Below are 15,090 nucleotides of genomic sequence, written 5' to 3'. Positions count from 1 at the left end.
ATGGCTAACTCTCAATATTTCATCCAGAAAAATATTGCCTAAGCCTCGGGATTTTCTCCAACAGATGTCCAAAGCTTTGTTCCCCATCTATGAGCAAAATTTTCAGGCATGTGCAATATTTTTCTGGATGAAATGTTGAGAGTTAGCCATTTTAAACATATGTTTAAAAAAAATGGAGGAATGAGAAAGTCTGTAAATGCTTATAAATTTTTTTTTTTTTGAAAAGATGAAATAATCAATTATGCGTCATACTAAAAAAATAAATAAAATAAATATTATTATGTTTTAGAATATAAATATGGCATCCCAAATCTGTTATTTTTTGGGTGCCATTTTAATAATTCCAATTTACGTCATTCATAAACCTTCGTATATAAAAGAAACGTATAATTTAAATTGAGTTTTAACAAGGAAAATAAAACACAATTTTTTTCAAAAAATAATTATATTTGAAATTTCAAGGTGGATTCATAAACATATAAAATAATTATAAGGGGGTTAATGCCAAATTAAAAAAATTTTTTGCTAATATTTTAATGGTCGCTCCAAAAATATTACGCTTCCTCTCCGAGCAAAAAAGTATCTTGGGTTATTTATGTTTACAGGATATGTGTCTAATCACCGAAATATAGGTAATATTTTACAAAATGGTCTAACTTTCTGACTGGGTAGAAATTAATCGACACATGCTTGAAGAGATATATTCCATATAAAATAAATATAAATAAATTTTAATTAAATCGCGCGAAGGATTTTTTATAAGGGTTGAAAAAATAGCGCAATCAATTGTTGAGTACAGGAATAAAAACGCGCTTTCAATATGCGCAGAATAATACTTGTACATAAATTTTGGAGTTATTTTGAATTTATGCCACGAATAGTACAATGATGGACGAAAATATTGCGAACAGAGACCTAGAAACCTGTACCAAAAAGTGTCTCTACTTCCGGTTCACAAAATTTTGATTAGTTCAGGTTTTTGATATGGCGTGTTTTCGAGGGTTACAAATTCGGTCGGTTTCCAGGATCGGTTCAATGTATGTTATAAATTACTTCTAAATTTGTTAGAAAACCGCTAGCCGAAGCCGGTTCTTAGGATTTTTGATTTTTAAAAAACGGTTCGATTGAGATCGCCAATCATAATATTATGTAAACCTGGAGATTTTTTCTGGTGGAATGACAGATATGTTTGGACATCTGTCAGTCAAAATCTTTAGGCACAACGTACTATCATTTTTAGCTAAAAATTAATTTCTGGCTGTTTTTAGAAATTGACCTAAATCGGGCCTTTTTGCAACACTAGAAATAACTGAACCTAGTTTAGATTTGATATATATAATTTGATATAAAAAGCCTTTTTGAACATTCTCGAAAAAAGTATTTAGAAAATAATCTTTATTTTATATTTAAAGATAATTTTTTTAGTTCTAGAATTTATAAATCATTATATGATCTGAATATTATAGCATTCATAGAATATTTGTAATAAGACTAGGGAGTCTATTTTTTTAGTCTCATTTTCCAACTCTAATATCATATTGTAACCGTTTTAGGAGAAATAATTTTTTATAAACATAGTTAAAGATAGAGAACGCATTTAACTTCACCTGAAGAAAGTGTAGTGTTTGTCAAACAACCCGATTTGGACAATGACATATAATATTACCTAGACTGACGATGCATTCATAATAATGCATTCGAAAGCATCGTTGAATGCAAATCAGCTGGACCCGCCAATCAGGTGACCCATATATTAATTATTCTCATGATAAAAAAATTACAATAAAATTGATAAATTGCTTCATTAATATCTCGATGATCCGGCAATTCTTTAATAAAGTTTGCGTCAGACATAGAAATAAATTGGCCTCTCGTTTAAAAAATTTTAATTTATGATATGGGAAATCAAAATGGCGTCCCCAGCTGTTTTCATTGATGTACACTTTTAATGAATGTCTCATCAGTCTCTACGTATTATTATATGCCATTGAATTTGGGTCGATTTTTTAAAAAAAGAACCAGAATTAATATTTTGTAATCCTGGAGATTTTTCTCATAAGGTGGAAGTTGAACCTCTATTTTGCCAAATCTTGCTTTCTTTCTTTCTTTCTTTCTTTCTTTCTTTCTTTCTTTCTTTCTTTCTTTCTTTCTTTCTTTCTTTCTTTCTTTCTTTCTTTCTTTCTTTCTTTCATTTTTTCTTTCATTTTTTCTTTCTTAATCGGGCCGTTTTGGAAAAATCGACCCCAAATTGAGCAGTTTAACAACCCCCAAAGTTGGGTCTTGTATAAGGGTCATTTATTGAAATTGTAAACAATCTATCATTTTTTTCTAGTCGTGTTGCTGGAGTCCAAAATTTTTCTTAATTTTTGACCCGTAGTCTAGCTCAAGATTTTTATTTTAAAATATATATAAATTAAACGCCCATATTTGGTGGGTGGGGTAGGGGGGAAGAAGAATGTCTGTAAGGATTATAATTTTTCAGAATTCTAAACATTTTTTTTGTAGTTGCGAGATGGTAAGGAATTCAATTTATGATTTAGTGTTATGATAAACGCCATACACTTCTCAATCGTTCCGTGATATTAGCAAAAGAACTTCCCTTCATTAATCCTAGGACTATTATATAATTTTAGCTGTAATTAATATTTGTGTTAGAACCCTTACTTGCACCTAGATGGTCTAGTGTGTGTACAATTCTTATATGTAGATGGACGTAATACAAGTTAAATCTAAAATATAATATCACCCTCCCTCCCCCCTTCTTAATAGGTTTGACCATATATTTAAAAAAAAACGATTTTAGCCAATTCTATTATGATTTTTATTTGCTATATTTTTTGACGTTAATCTGAACCTAAAAGCTGGCCTATACCTTTATAATAAATTGATATAATATATATATAAAGGATATATTTGCAAAATATTCTTTCGTGTAGATTTTTTACATTTTCCGAGTGGGACATTCATAGATAGAATGAAAAAGGTGTATTGTGTTAATTTAATGCTAGATAATATAAGGAGATAAATCACAAAGTAGAAGATAAGAGATTAAGTTAGATGAAGTGTTTGGGTAAAGAATGGTGATATATGAATTCAGAAGGGGGCTGGGGTAAAAGAGGGGAGCGAAAGAGTTTAAAGTTGAACGTAGATTAGAGGTGAAAAGAAACTTGGTGTAGTTTTCTTTTTAAGATGAGAGAAAGAAGTAAGATAAATATATATATATTTATAAGAAAATGAAGTTCAGTAAAAGGGATAAGTACTAGTGTAGAGTAGCTTAAAAGTCAAAAAATAGATATTCTAAATAGGGCTAGATTCCAAAAATAGTAATCTTTATTGTAATCAACTCTAGGTCTGAATAACATTAATTAATTTATGATAAAAATTTGGTAATACCCTTACCTTAGTTACTTCTTGCGGATTATGCAACTCCCTATCTTATCTTAGGGTTTTCTACAATTGGCCAGACACTCAAAGCTTTGTTGTTGTTATTTCTCGTCTTAATTAGTCTTCATTATTAGTAGCTTAAATTAATGTTAATTAAATATTTTTGAGTATAGTGTGACAACAATAATGATTGATTACAATTATGATTTTTATTTGAAAAATAATTTTTTAATCATATTTGTTTACGATTAATTTATATTGTATCCTGTTTTTTTATGTGTCATATTTTTGCGCGTTTCGTCTTAATTTTATTTTCGTTTTTTGGGAAAAAGATGGTTAAGGGGGGGGCAGAGGGGGGCGATGCAAAAAAATATTGCAATATTGACAAAATTTAACATGTATTTATTTATGCTCTTAAGAAAGGATTAATTCTTTAAAATAAATATCCAGTTATAAATTCATCAATCCAATCCCCTTAGTAAGGGTAACTCTATAATTGTAACTCTGAATTTGTATATATAACATAAAATAAATGCTTGAGTTAATATGTTATGATACTATAAAAAAAATTTTTGTATAAACGATATGAATAGCTTTTGTTTAGAAATATATCTAGTATAAAACCAAATCTGTTTTAATTTTTTTTATTTTTTAATCAATTTTCAAAAATATACATTCGGAATGATATTTATTATCATTATTAAAAAAAATGAATCCAGTGCATACGTCAAGCATAACCTTCATACATAAAAACCCATAATTTAATTTAATTTTAAAACAGGAAACATATTCTCGATTTAGAAAATCCTGCCTTCTTAAAATTTCGCGGGATATATTTATAATTGAAATAATATTGTGTTATGCCAGGAAAAATTTTTCATTTAAAAAAATAATAAATTATTTTAAATAATAAAATATTTTATTAACGTTTCCACCCTGGAATGAAGATATTTTGGGTTAACAATTTGGGTAATCTAGCATTATTCCTTATTTTAAATATTTATATAAAATTCTTTCTCTTCTCTTCTCTTCTCTTCTCTTCTCTTCTCTTCTCTTCTCTTCTCTTCTCTTCTCTTCTCTTCTCTTCTCTTCTCTTCTCTTCTCTTCCTCTCTCTCTTCTCTTCTCTTCTCTTCTCTTCTCTTCTCTTCTCTTCTCTTCTCTTCTCTTCTCTTCTCTTCTCTTCTCTTCTCTAAGAAAGAAAGAAAAAAAGAAAGAAAGAAAGAAAGAAAGAAAGAAAGAAAGAAAGAAAGAAAGAAAGAAAGAAAGAAAGAAAGAAAGAAAGAAAGGTCCAATAATGGTATTGAAGAGAATTTTGGCTTTGAATTTTGATTGGCATACATCATTTATCCAAAGATATACAGTTCCCCGTTACTGTAATATTGTCATTTTCAATTAAAACGTTCCTAGATTCTAAAATGTTTTCATGAGTGTCTGCAATATTTCTGGAATATGTTACCATCCCAAAAACGTATTGAAGATTTAATTTCGAGCCAAATGTTTAGCAAGAATAAAAAAAAACTGTTAGTGTTAGATCCTAAAATTGAAGATTTTATATTAATAGAAGATTTAATATGTATTTTTTTTAATTAAAATTTTGTGATTTCATCGAAAAATTTTTTTACATGCATAGAAATAGCAAAGGATTTACTTTTGAAAGATTTATTTTACAAAAAAAAAATGATTTGAATTTTTAGGTAAAATTTTTCGATAACGTCTTCTTTTTAAAAGAACAAACTTCCTTTTAAAATAATTTTCCGCCAAAAATATTAAGCTCATAATTTATAAAACATATTATATAAAAAATAACAAAAATTCTATTTATTAGAGATTCGCAGGCCCAGCCCTTAAACCCGGCCCAGATTTAACCTGGCCGGGTCGTCTATTATAAAAAACCATATTTGAAATCGCCATTATTAACCATAAAAATCAAAAATAAAAAAAATATATTCTAAAAAAATCCGGACCGGACCGGACTAAGCGAATTGTACTCTGATATTTGTTATCATTCTAAATCATATTTGAAATCATATTTATAAGGCTAGGAGGGCTATTTTTAGTCTACTAGCCCATCTCCGAGGTCGTGAGTCCTTGTGGATATTTTGGTTAAACATTGTCAAGAATATACCTAAAACTAGAGTTGTTAATTTGCTTGGTCGTAAAATTTAGCACCCAATTTGTGTTCAGGCTTTCTCTGAGCAAGAACCCAGGGTTCAGACCCAGGTCCAGACCAGTTACTCTATATCTTTAAATAAACAAATCGAATTCTAATAATCCAAATATTCGATTTGTAATTTTGTAGGTATATAGTTAGGCAATTAACACATTTAACTTTAATGACAGTATTTTTAAGGATAGAGCTTGTAAGGCTACCCGTGTTAGACTCCCGCCAATTCAGTTTTTTGGAGTCCATACATGCCCCTGTGTCCTTGGATGTTTGGTTATTCTTTGGCCAGAGCATGGGCCGAAATTTTTATTCGAAAAATAAAACGGAATTATTTATAAATAAAGTTGAATAAAAATAATAATCCTAAATTTATTTGTCCTTATTTCCATAGATATATTTTAAAAAAATATCTTCTATGATATTTTATTCGAAAATTTTTTTTATTCGTTCGTTCTTTCTTTCATTCTTTCTTTCTTTACTTTTTTTCTATCTTTCTTTTTCTTTCTTTCTTTCTTTTCCTTTTTCTTTCTTTCTTTTCCTTTTTCTTTCTTTCTTTCTTTTCTTTTTTTTTCTTTCTTTCTTTTCTTTTTTTTTCTTTCTTTCTTTTCTTTTTTTTTCTTTCTTTCTTTTCTTTTTCTTTCATTCTTTCTTTCTTTCTTTCTTTTCTTTTTTTCCTTTATTTTTTTCTTTCTTTCTTAGTGATTTAAATTTGAGTTACTGCCCAAACCCTGGCTGAATGCACATTTTGTTTACTCGTCTGACTTGATATACTTTTCTTAATGCCAGGATATTCTTCGCTAATTCCTACCATATCATTGTCAGAAATTTTTTAAACAACCCCCCCCCCCCCCCCAACAAAAAGTTTTAATCTCTCTGGATGTATTTTAATAAGCAGGCAATTGACTATTCTTTGAAGAAAAAGTAGTAGAAATTCTGTAAAAGATTCTAATTTTCCAAGATTTTTAACCATTATTCGCGAGATATTAAAGAATATGAGCATTATTTCTAATCCTTTAAACGTTATCATTTTTGATTTATAAAAAATTAAAATTATTAATAGTTTGGGAGGGATATAAAACATTATGTATTCCATGTGGAGAATAAACTGCATTTGATTAATCCTAGAGTTATTCGAGAGTTCCAAACTATTCTGCTATTATCTATGAGTCAAAATTTCCAGGCTTACATAATATTATTTTGGCTAAAATCTTAATCGGGCCGTTTTAAAAAATCGACTCAAACCGGGCCGTTTTTTATAATCGACTGAAACCGGGCCGTTTTTGAAAATCGATTCGAATTGCACTTAGTATTACCTTAATCCCAAGTTGATTTTAAAATTTAGATGTAATTATTATTGGTGTTAGTCAGACTACCGCTAACTAAAAGGTCGAATTCGGTCAAAATTTTCTAAAAAAATTTTTTATATGGCGCAGAACCGAGCTCTTATTTTGATTTTGTTATCGTAGTTTAAGCGGCCCGATCTTTTTTGAAATAAAAATGGTAACCTCATGGGTGCGATTAGGTGCCAGCTGATGGCGCCGACTCTATAAGACCCCCCCCCTTAAAATATGCATAATTCAATATATTTTTGATGAGATGTTGATTTGGATAGATTATGAAATCGAATTAAATTTCTCTTTATTAAAAACCACTAATATTTTTGTTATAAAAAAGGAAATTAATTTTTTTTTAATCAATTCATTTTCAGGATTTATAATAATTATATTGAAAATCAAATCAAAACCCTAATAAAAATATAATATTTATTAATATCGACACTTTAAAATTTTCTTCTAAATTATAAAATTTTATAAATTGTTTTATTATATAAATAAATATGTTAGAATTTACTATGAATTACACATTTACCGCTTTTAACGACAGTAATTTTTCTGATAATTTCACAGAACTTGTACTTGATCATAAAGTTTTGTCATCCCGTTACATTTTCTCTATCTTTATATGCGTGATAGCGGCGCTTGGAGGTTTGGGAAACGGTCTGGTTATTTATGGTTTATTACCCGGAACTAAAAACTCGTATACAACAACACTGAAGTCACTATACGATGTGCACAGTAGATATTACCTGATCTTGATCTCTGTCGTAAATATAATCGTATGTATCAACGCAACCTTTAGGGCTTACTGGATCTTGAAATATCCCATCAATTGCTATAACAGTGAAATGGGATTAATAGGAGCGGTGTTGGCTTTCAAAGTAAGGCAATTTATCATATGTATCACATTCTTTTTGTCCCATTGGTTCATGGCCATCATGTCGTTGAGAGCCTTTATCGCGATTAAATACCCCATTTTTTATAGGAACAGATTTATGGATAAAAACTCAACTTTAGATGGCGGTATAATATTAGCCTTGATGATGGTATGCTTTGTTATTTCTTTTCCATTTCTTTTGGACAAGAGTATTCACGATGTCAAAGATGATGAACATATTTTGAAAAGCAAATACTATATTAAGGAAAACGAAAAATTAAAGCCCTTTTTCAACGTGTATTATCGGGTAGAAATGGTCATCTCTATAATGTTACCTTGCATAATCATGATGATCTTAAATTTGGTGACTTGGTTCCTGATGTACAAAAAAAATAAATCTAATATACTGAATCGTAATAGTCCTAGTAATAATAGTAAGTCTTCGACCATAGTATTGGATAAATTGAAAATACCGCCTAATAATTGTCAAAATGTCTTGAGTGCTACCTCGTCGGGTATCGTTCCGGTTAAAAGAAGTGAGGTATCAAAGGTCCTGTATTTTGCCGTTGTCGCCGGCATATTAACTACGATCACTTTTCTCTTTTCAATGCCGATCATCGTATTGACATTCCTCAAAAATGAACATGGAATTTTTGATATTAACTGCTTTTCCCTTCCCTATATGCTGGCATACGTATTTTTCATTCTCAAGTATTTCATCTATCCGTACCTAATAATATTAGTCAATCCCGCACTGCGAAATTTGATATTAAAAGTGAGTGTTCCCCACTATCTAAGATTCCTAAATTTAACAAAACGAAATAGGATAGAGGTAGAATCCGTAAACACCTTGCCTGCTTAAATTTTATCGATTTTAGCAAAAAATGACACATAAATTAGAGGAATCCATAGTATTATCAATGCACCTTAGCCATTCTACGCTCATATACCACAATTAGAATTATATTTAAAACAGCTGAAATTTATATGTTAAAGCACTCAGTTGATATAGAAGGAAGTGTTGACTGAAACTTTAATTTGCTTTAAAACAAGGAAATATTTAATAATTTTAACAGCTGGCTTTCCAAATTTTAGTTCCCCTTAATTTAATTTTAAAATGAAAATTGTTTTAAATCGACCCAAAATGTATAATATTTTTGTGTGTAGAGTGTCTTTTATGTTAAATTATAAAATGTGTCGAAATTTGTGTTTTAGTATATAAATTATATAGTATTTAATCTTAGTTATTAGCTGTTTAGAATTATTATATATTATATATATTTTAGATAAATAAAATATTTTAACCTCTTAAACGTTTACATGTATACTTAAGCTAGTTTTTAGGTTTATCATGACTCGAAGGAATCAAAGGTGTTAATACATATATGGACCCCCTTTCCTCTGGTAGTAGATTGTGAATTTGGAATATCTAAAATGCTATTTAAAAAATAGTACGATAATTATTCTGATTACTATTACATATACCATATTAGGTTAATTAATTTATTAAATTTTAAACAATTTTTAAGCATTTTGAAATGATACGCAACATTTTACTACTTGAAAAGGATTTATAAAGAAGATTTGGCAGATATAATTTTCTCCCGTAATTCATTTAATCTTATTATATATTTGTAACTCAGTCAGGACTAAGAAGAAACCGTAACTGTGGTTAAAAATTAAAAAATATCAAAAATAAATTGAAATCAATAATGCTTGGAAGCCCAAACATTATTCTATAAATTAAAAATTAAAATCAAATCACTTTTAATATTCTATTTTTTAGATCCTTTATTATTTTATGCGAAAAAATGATGTTAAGCGGGCACTTCTATCCCAAGGAAGGTTTAGAGGGGGGGGTGAGGAGGTGATAGAAATTGGATAGATAAGAATGAAGTATAGGTAGTAGAAGAAGGTCAGTTCTTTGCTAATTCTACTAGGGGTATAAGGGTAATATCATCATTGGATTAGGGGGTTTATAAATTCATGTATTGAATGACCATTCTTCTTGTGTGAATCTCATATTTAAAAAGAATGAATCGATAAATAAATAAAGATATATAACCATCACTTGGCCAGTGAGTTCTTAAATGCGTTTATAATAATATCTTGTATCTTTTATTCTTATCTAAAGGATCTTGTATTGTATCCAAGATAAAAATTATTTAAACTAAAATATATAATTTTTTAATTACTAACAATAATATAATACATTCCTTTATACAAATACTTTAAATACACATTTATTCAACCCCCCCCCCCAAATCATCAGGAGAGATTTAATTGATAAAACAAACACAATTAGCCTTACTAATGGTTTTTACGATACTTTGCCTTAAGTAAAAGCCTTCATGAGGCTCCCCAGAAATTTTCCTAATTAGGCGGCCAACGTCTTTAAAACGCTTTTTGGACATCACCATATGTTGCTAAAGTGGAGAAAGTAATCGGTTCGAATATATAATTAGAAGAATCAGCGCTGTATTTTGCGATCTTAAAATTTTGCTATCTATTCAAAGTCTCCTTGTTAAAATTGGAAGGGGAGTTCGTGTCCAGACAAGAAAAACCATTTTAGAAACTCTCCTAGTGACCATAGAATTCGTGTGATTCTATTAGGAGGCCTACCATCGGAAAAGAGATCAGAAGGCTCCAATGAGGTAGTAAAACCAGGTGACCTAAGTGCAAGAGATATGATTTGATTGCACCTCGAGTGTCAGGTTTATCGACGGATTACAATTGCAATGCAGCGCCATATTGTCATAATCAGTATGACATTTGCTGTATTTATATGGTAATGAGAAAGGAATATTAAGCCTGTTACATAGAGCATAGGTGAGTTCGTGGTTGTTCAATTCAAGTTTGAGATTGCTAGATAGAATGTTCTAAAAATTTATATCCCCGATCTTTGATAAGTTTATATGGTACAGCCAAAGATTAAAGACCTGAAATAAGGTAGTCAACGGAGTTTTTCACTAGTATAAGGTCCTAATCCTTCTGTTTTACAGAGATCAAAAATAGGGTTGTGGTTGTGACGGATTTTGCCCACTCCGTCGTAACTGTATTTATAAAAGGATCGTGGACTAACAGATATTTGTAAATAAATCTACGAGTCTGAAGGTGGCTAGAAATGAAGGCACATATTAAAATCGACATTGGGGATCATATACCAAGAACCGCCATGTTTGGTTGGAAGTGTGGCTTGATACCAAGATAACTGTAAACATATATTTAAGCAGTCACTAATACTGACTCTTATACTGGTTTCGAATCTTACTAGATGCACCCTCTTTAAAAATAATGGATCCGATGGTAGGGAGTAAAGAATTTTAAGGATATTGAGATAAAAATCCTAATTTAAAAAGCATTTGAGCCGAGAGACAGGGAATAATGCGTTTTAATCAAAAATATCGTCCAAATCGGTAAAAAAAAGAATTCACTGACCCTCACCAATGGGATAAATACTTCAAGGGGATATGCTTAAACCCAAAAACGTTTAATGGAATTGTATTGATTTCGCAATATTCGGTTTTGGTTTACAAGTCAGAGACTGTCGGAGGAAGCCTTATAAATATTAGCAGCCTTTTCCACCTCAGCAGAATAACCGGGGATGATCGCATCATAAATGTATTTATAAATGTAGGGGCACTGAGCTGTCATTTTTTATTTTAGTTATCAAATCCCAGATTCTAAGAAAAAATAATGTGGAACCCAGGAGGTAACCCTGCTGAATACCTCCAGAAGAGGATAAAACATAAGGGCCAAATGCTAAATGGGATGGTTTCTCATAGGATGAAAGGATATAGTTTGTAAAAACTGGAAAATGTTTTATGAATTATGAAATGATTACTTTTCTGTAAATGCTATTATAAGCATTAAAGTCGATTTTAACAAGATATTGAGCGATTGTAGCATTCTGAACATGAATACGAGTTATATGTGCAGCTACTTCACATCCTGAGCTCTTTCCGACACCTAATTGAAGAGGAAGAAGTATGTTAGAAACTTGTGCAAAAATCCTGCTAGGTATAAGCTTGGAACATAATCTCCTATATACAGCACCATCGGCAATAGGCCTGATATCACTATTATTTTTTCTCAGGACGACATGTTTGGTTCTAAATAAAAGGGCCCTTGCCAAATTTACGTCACCATTGTTGCTTGTTGCATAAATGAGTGATTTTATCCAATAAACAGGTTTGACTATTGAGGATAGGTGGTTAAATCTTGAAGAAATAGAGGTTAGATGCCTTCAAATCCAGGGGCCGCGTCCTTATAAAAAGATCTGACTTTTAAACATTTATTTCGAAGTGAAATTGTGGAAGAGCTTCACAAAGATATAACTTCAGATTTTTTGGGATTCTATGATACCGCGCCCACTGGAGCAATTATGTCAAAAGAGCAGCTTAGTCTAGGAGCACCATTTATGTCCAGGTAGTTTATTTTATTGCCGATTAGCTTCACCTTGAATATTAAATCATCTTGTTTTTCGTTGCAGGTGTGAGTAATGATTTCATGGGTTCATAATTGATATTAGAAGATGCTAGTTTAATATTCCTAGTGAATGAATAACGATTCACAGCAGGAATTTAGAAAGATTTGGGGCCAAATAAAAGAAAGGCTGATGCATCCTTAGAAGAGAAATTTTTTTACAGCCTATCATTCTGGTACCTCTTAGAATTCTGGAAATCAACCGAGGTTTGGGAAGGCCGAGGAATAGGTCAATAAAGGAATTGGTGATATGAATATCAGGGATATTAGATTCAATAATGTTTGATGTTGCAATATGTTCATGAGTTGATATATATGGAACAGATAATTGTGTCACAGGATTTAAGAGAGAGCTGTAAGGGATTGTTAGAAGAGGAATAGAAGGTACAGAGCTAGAAAAGGGGCATCTTTGTCTATTCGTACTCTTTGCCCTTAAACGGCCATTCCAGTATTAAAATGGAGTTTATGCACTAAGAACATAAACATTTATCCAACATAATATGCGGGTCTACTATTGGGTATAACAATCTGGCTATTTGAAAAGTAATAGATATCAATCAAGTGAATTTAAATTGAATAAAGTTTTTTTTTTCTGATTATTGATTAATATTTTGATTATATTATCTGAAAATCACATCTGAACAAACCAAATTAAGTAGTGCTAAAGGTCTATTATGTGTGAGATCAAACTTGTTCACCATCTTCATTGAATTCAGGCATATGTATAATATTTTACAAAATTGTTTGATTCTTATGTTATAGGGGACATATTATCTGCCCATACTATGAAAACAATTCCCAATAAAATAAGATTTTTCATGAATTAGAAAGAGCGCTGAACAAAAGATTTTTACAGTTGGAAAATAGCATAATCAATTGGTACATCATTGCTTTTTTCTTCTTTCATGAAATCATATTTTAATGAAAATATTTTTTCAGTATATATTAAATTAAATGTATACCTATAAAAAATTTCAGAGGTTATTTTTTTAAAATTTCATAAGGATCCTGGCAAAAATAGATGAATTGGCAATAATATTGCCGACAGAGTTTAGCAAATTGATATTTAAAGTTCCGCGTCATATATCATTAACCTATCTTAAAATATCTAAACTCGGGTTAAATATTTCATTTAAATGTTAAATTAACATCCATATTAAGCTTTAAGGAAATGTTATATTCGTTATTTTAAATGTATTATTAAAGTATTTGTATTTTTTTTGAAATAAAATTAATTGAAACACAGCACAGTTTAAATAATTTGTATCTAGGGTACGAGATCCTTTTGATAAGAATAAAAGATGCAAGATAATTATCCCTAGTTATTTATCTATTCATTCTTTTTAAATACTAGATTCACACAAGATATATGGCCATTCAATGCAGGAACTTATAAACCCCCTAAGCCAATGATGATATTATCTTCCTACCTTACCCCTATTAAAATTAGCAAAGAATTGACCTTCTTCTACTATCTATACTTCATTCTTATCTATACAATTTATATCACCTCCCACCCTCTTCGCCTTCCACGCGATAGGTGCCTGCTTAACATAATTTTTTCGCATAAAATAATCGATGATCGAAGAGTAAAATATTATAGAAAGTGATTTGATATTAATTTATGGAATAATGTTTGGGCTTCCAAGCATCATTGATTTCAATTTATTTTTGATTAATTTTTAATTTTTAACCACAGTTACGGTTTCTTCTTAGTCCTGACTGAGTTACAAATATATAATAAGATTAAATGAATTACGGGAGAAAATTGTATCTGCCAAATCTTCTTTATAAATCCTTTTCAAATAGTAAAATGAGGCGTATCATTTCAAAATGCTTAAAAAATGTTTAAATTTAATAAATTAATTAACCAAATATGGTATATAATAAAATTTTTTAAATATCATTTTAGATATTCCAAATTCACAATCTTTATCATTAAATTACTACCAAAGGAAAGGGGGTCCATATATGTATTAACACCTTTGATTCCTTCGAGTCATGATAAACCTAAAAACTAGCTTAAGTATAAATGTAAACGTTTAAGAGGTTAAAATATTTTATTTATCTAAAATATATATAATATATATAATATTTCTAAACAGCTAATAACTAAGATTAAATACTATATAATTTATATACTAAAACACAAATTTCGACACATTTTATAATTTAACATAAAAGACACTCTACACACAAAAATAATATACATTTTGGGTCGATTTAAAACAATTTTCATTTTAAAATTAAATTAAGGGGAACTAAAATTTGGAAAGCCAGCTGTTAAAATTATTAAATATTTCCCTGTTTTAAAGCAAATTAAAGTTTCAGTTATCACTTCCTTCTATATCAACTGAGTGCTTTAACATATAAATTTCAGCTGTTTTAAATATAATTCTAATTGTGGTATATGAGCGTAGAATGGCTAAGGTGCATTGATAATACTATGGATTCCTCTAATTTATGTGTCATTTTTTGCTAAAATCGATAAAATTTAAGCAGGCAAGGTGTTTACGGATTCTACCTCTATCCTATTTCGTTTTATTAAATTTAGGAATCTTAGATAGTGGGGAACACTCTCTTTTAATATCAAATTTCGCAGCGCGGGATTGACTAATATTATTAGGTACGGATAAATGAAATACTTAAGAATGAAAAATACGTATGCCAGCATATAGGGAAGGGAAAAGCAGTTAATATCAAAAACTCCATGTTCATTTTTGAGGAATGTAAATACGATGATCGGCATTGAAAAGAGAAACGTGATCGTAGTTAATATGCCGGCGATAACGGCAAAATACCGGACCTTTGATGCCTCACTTCTTTTAACCGGAACGATACC

Source organism: Gordionus sp. m RMFG-2023, chromosome 1 (genome assembly GCF_954871325.1).
Source record: "Gordionus sp. m RMFG-2023 chromosome 1, tfGorSpeb1-WG-v2, whole genome shotgun sequence".
NCBI classification, from domain to species: Eukaryota; Metazoa; Nematomorpha; class Gordioida; order Chordodea; family Parachordodidae; genus Gordionus; species Gordionus sp. m RMFG-2023.
The sequence above is the reverse complement of the archived record's forward strand: the minus strand, read 5'-3'. Positions refer to the sequence as shown.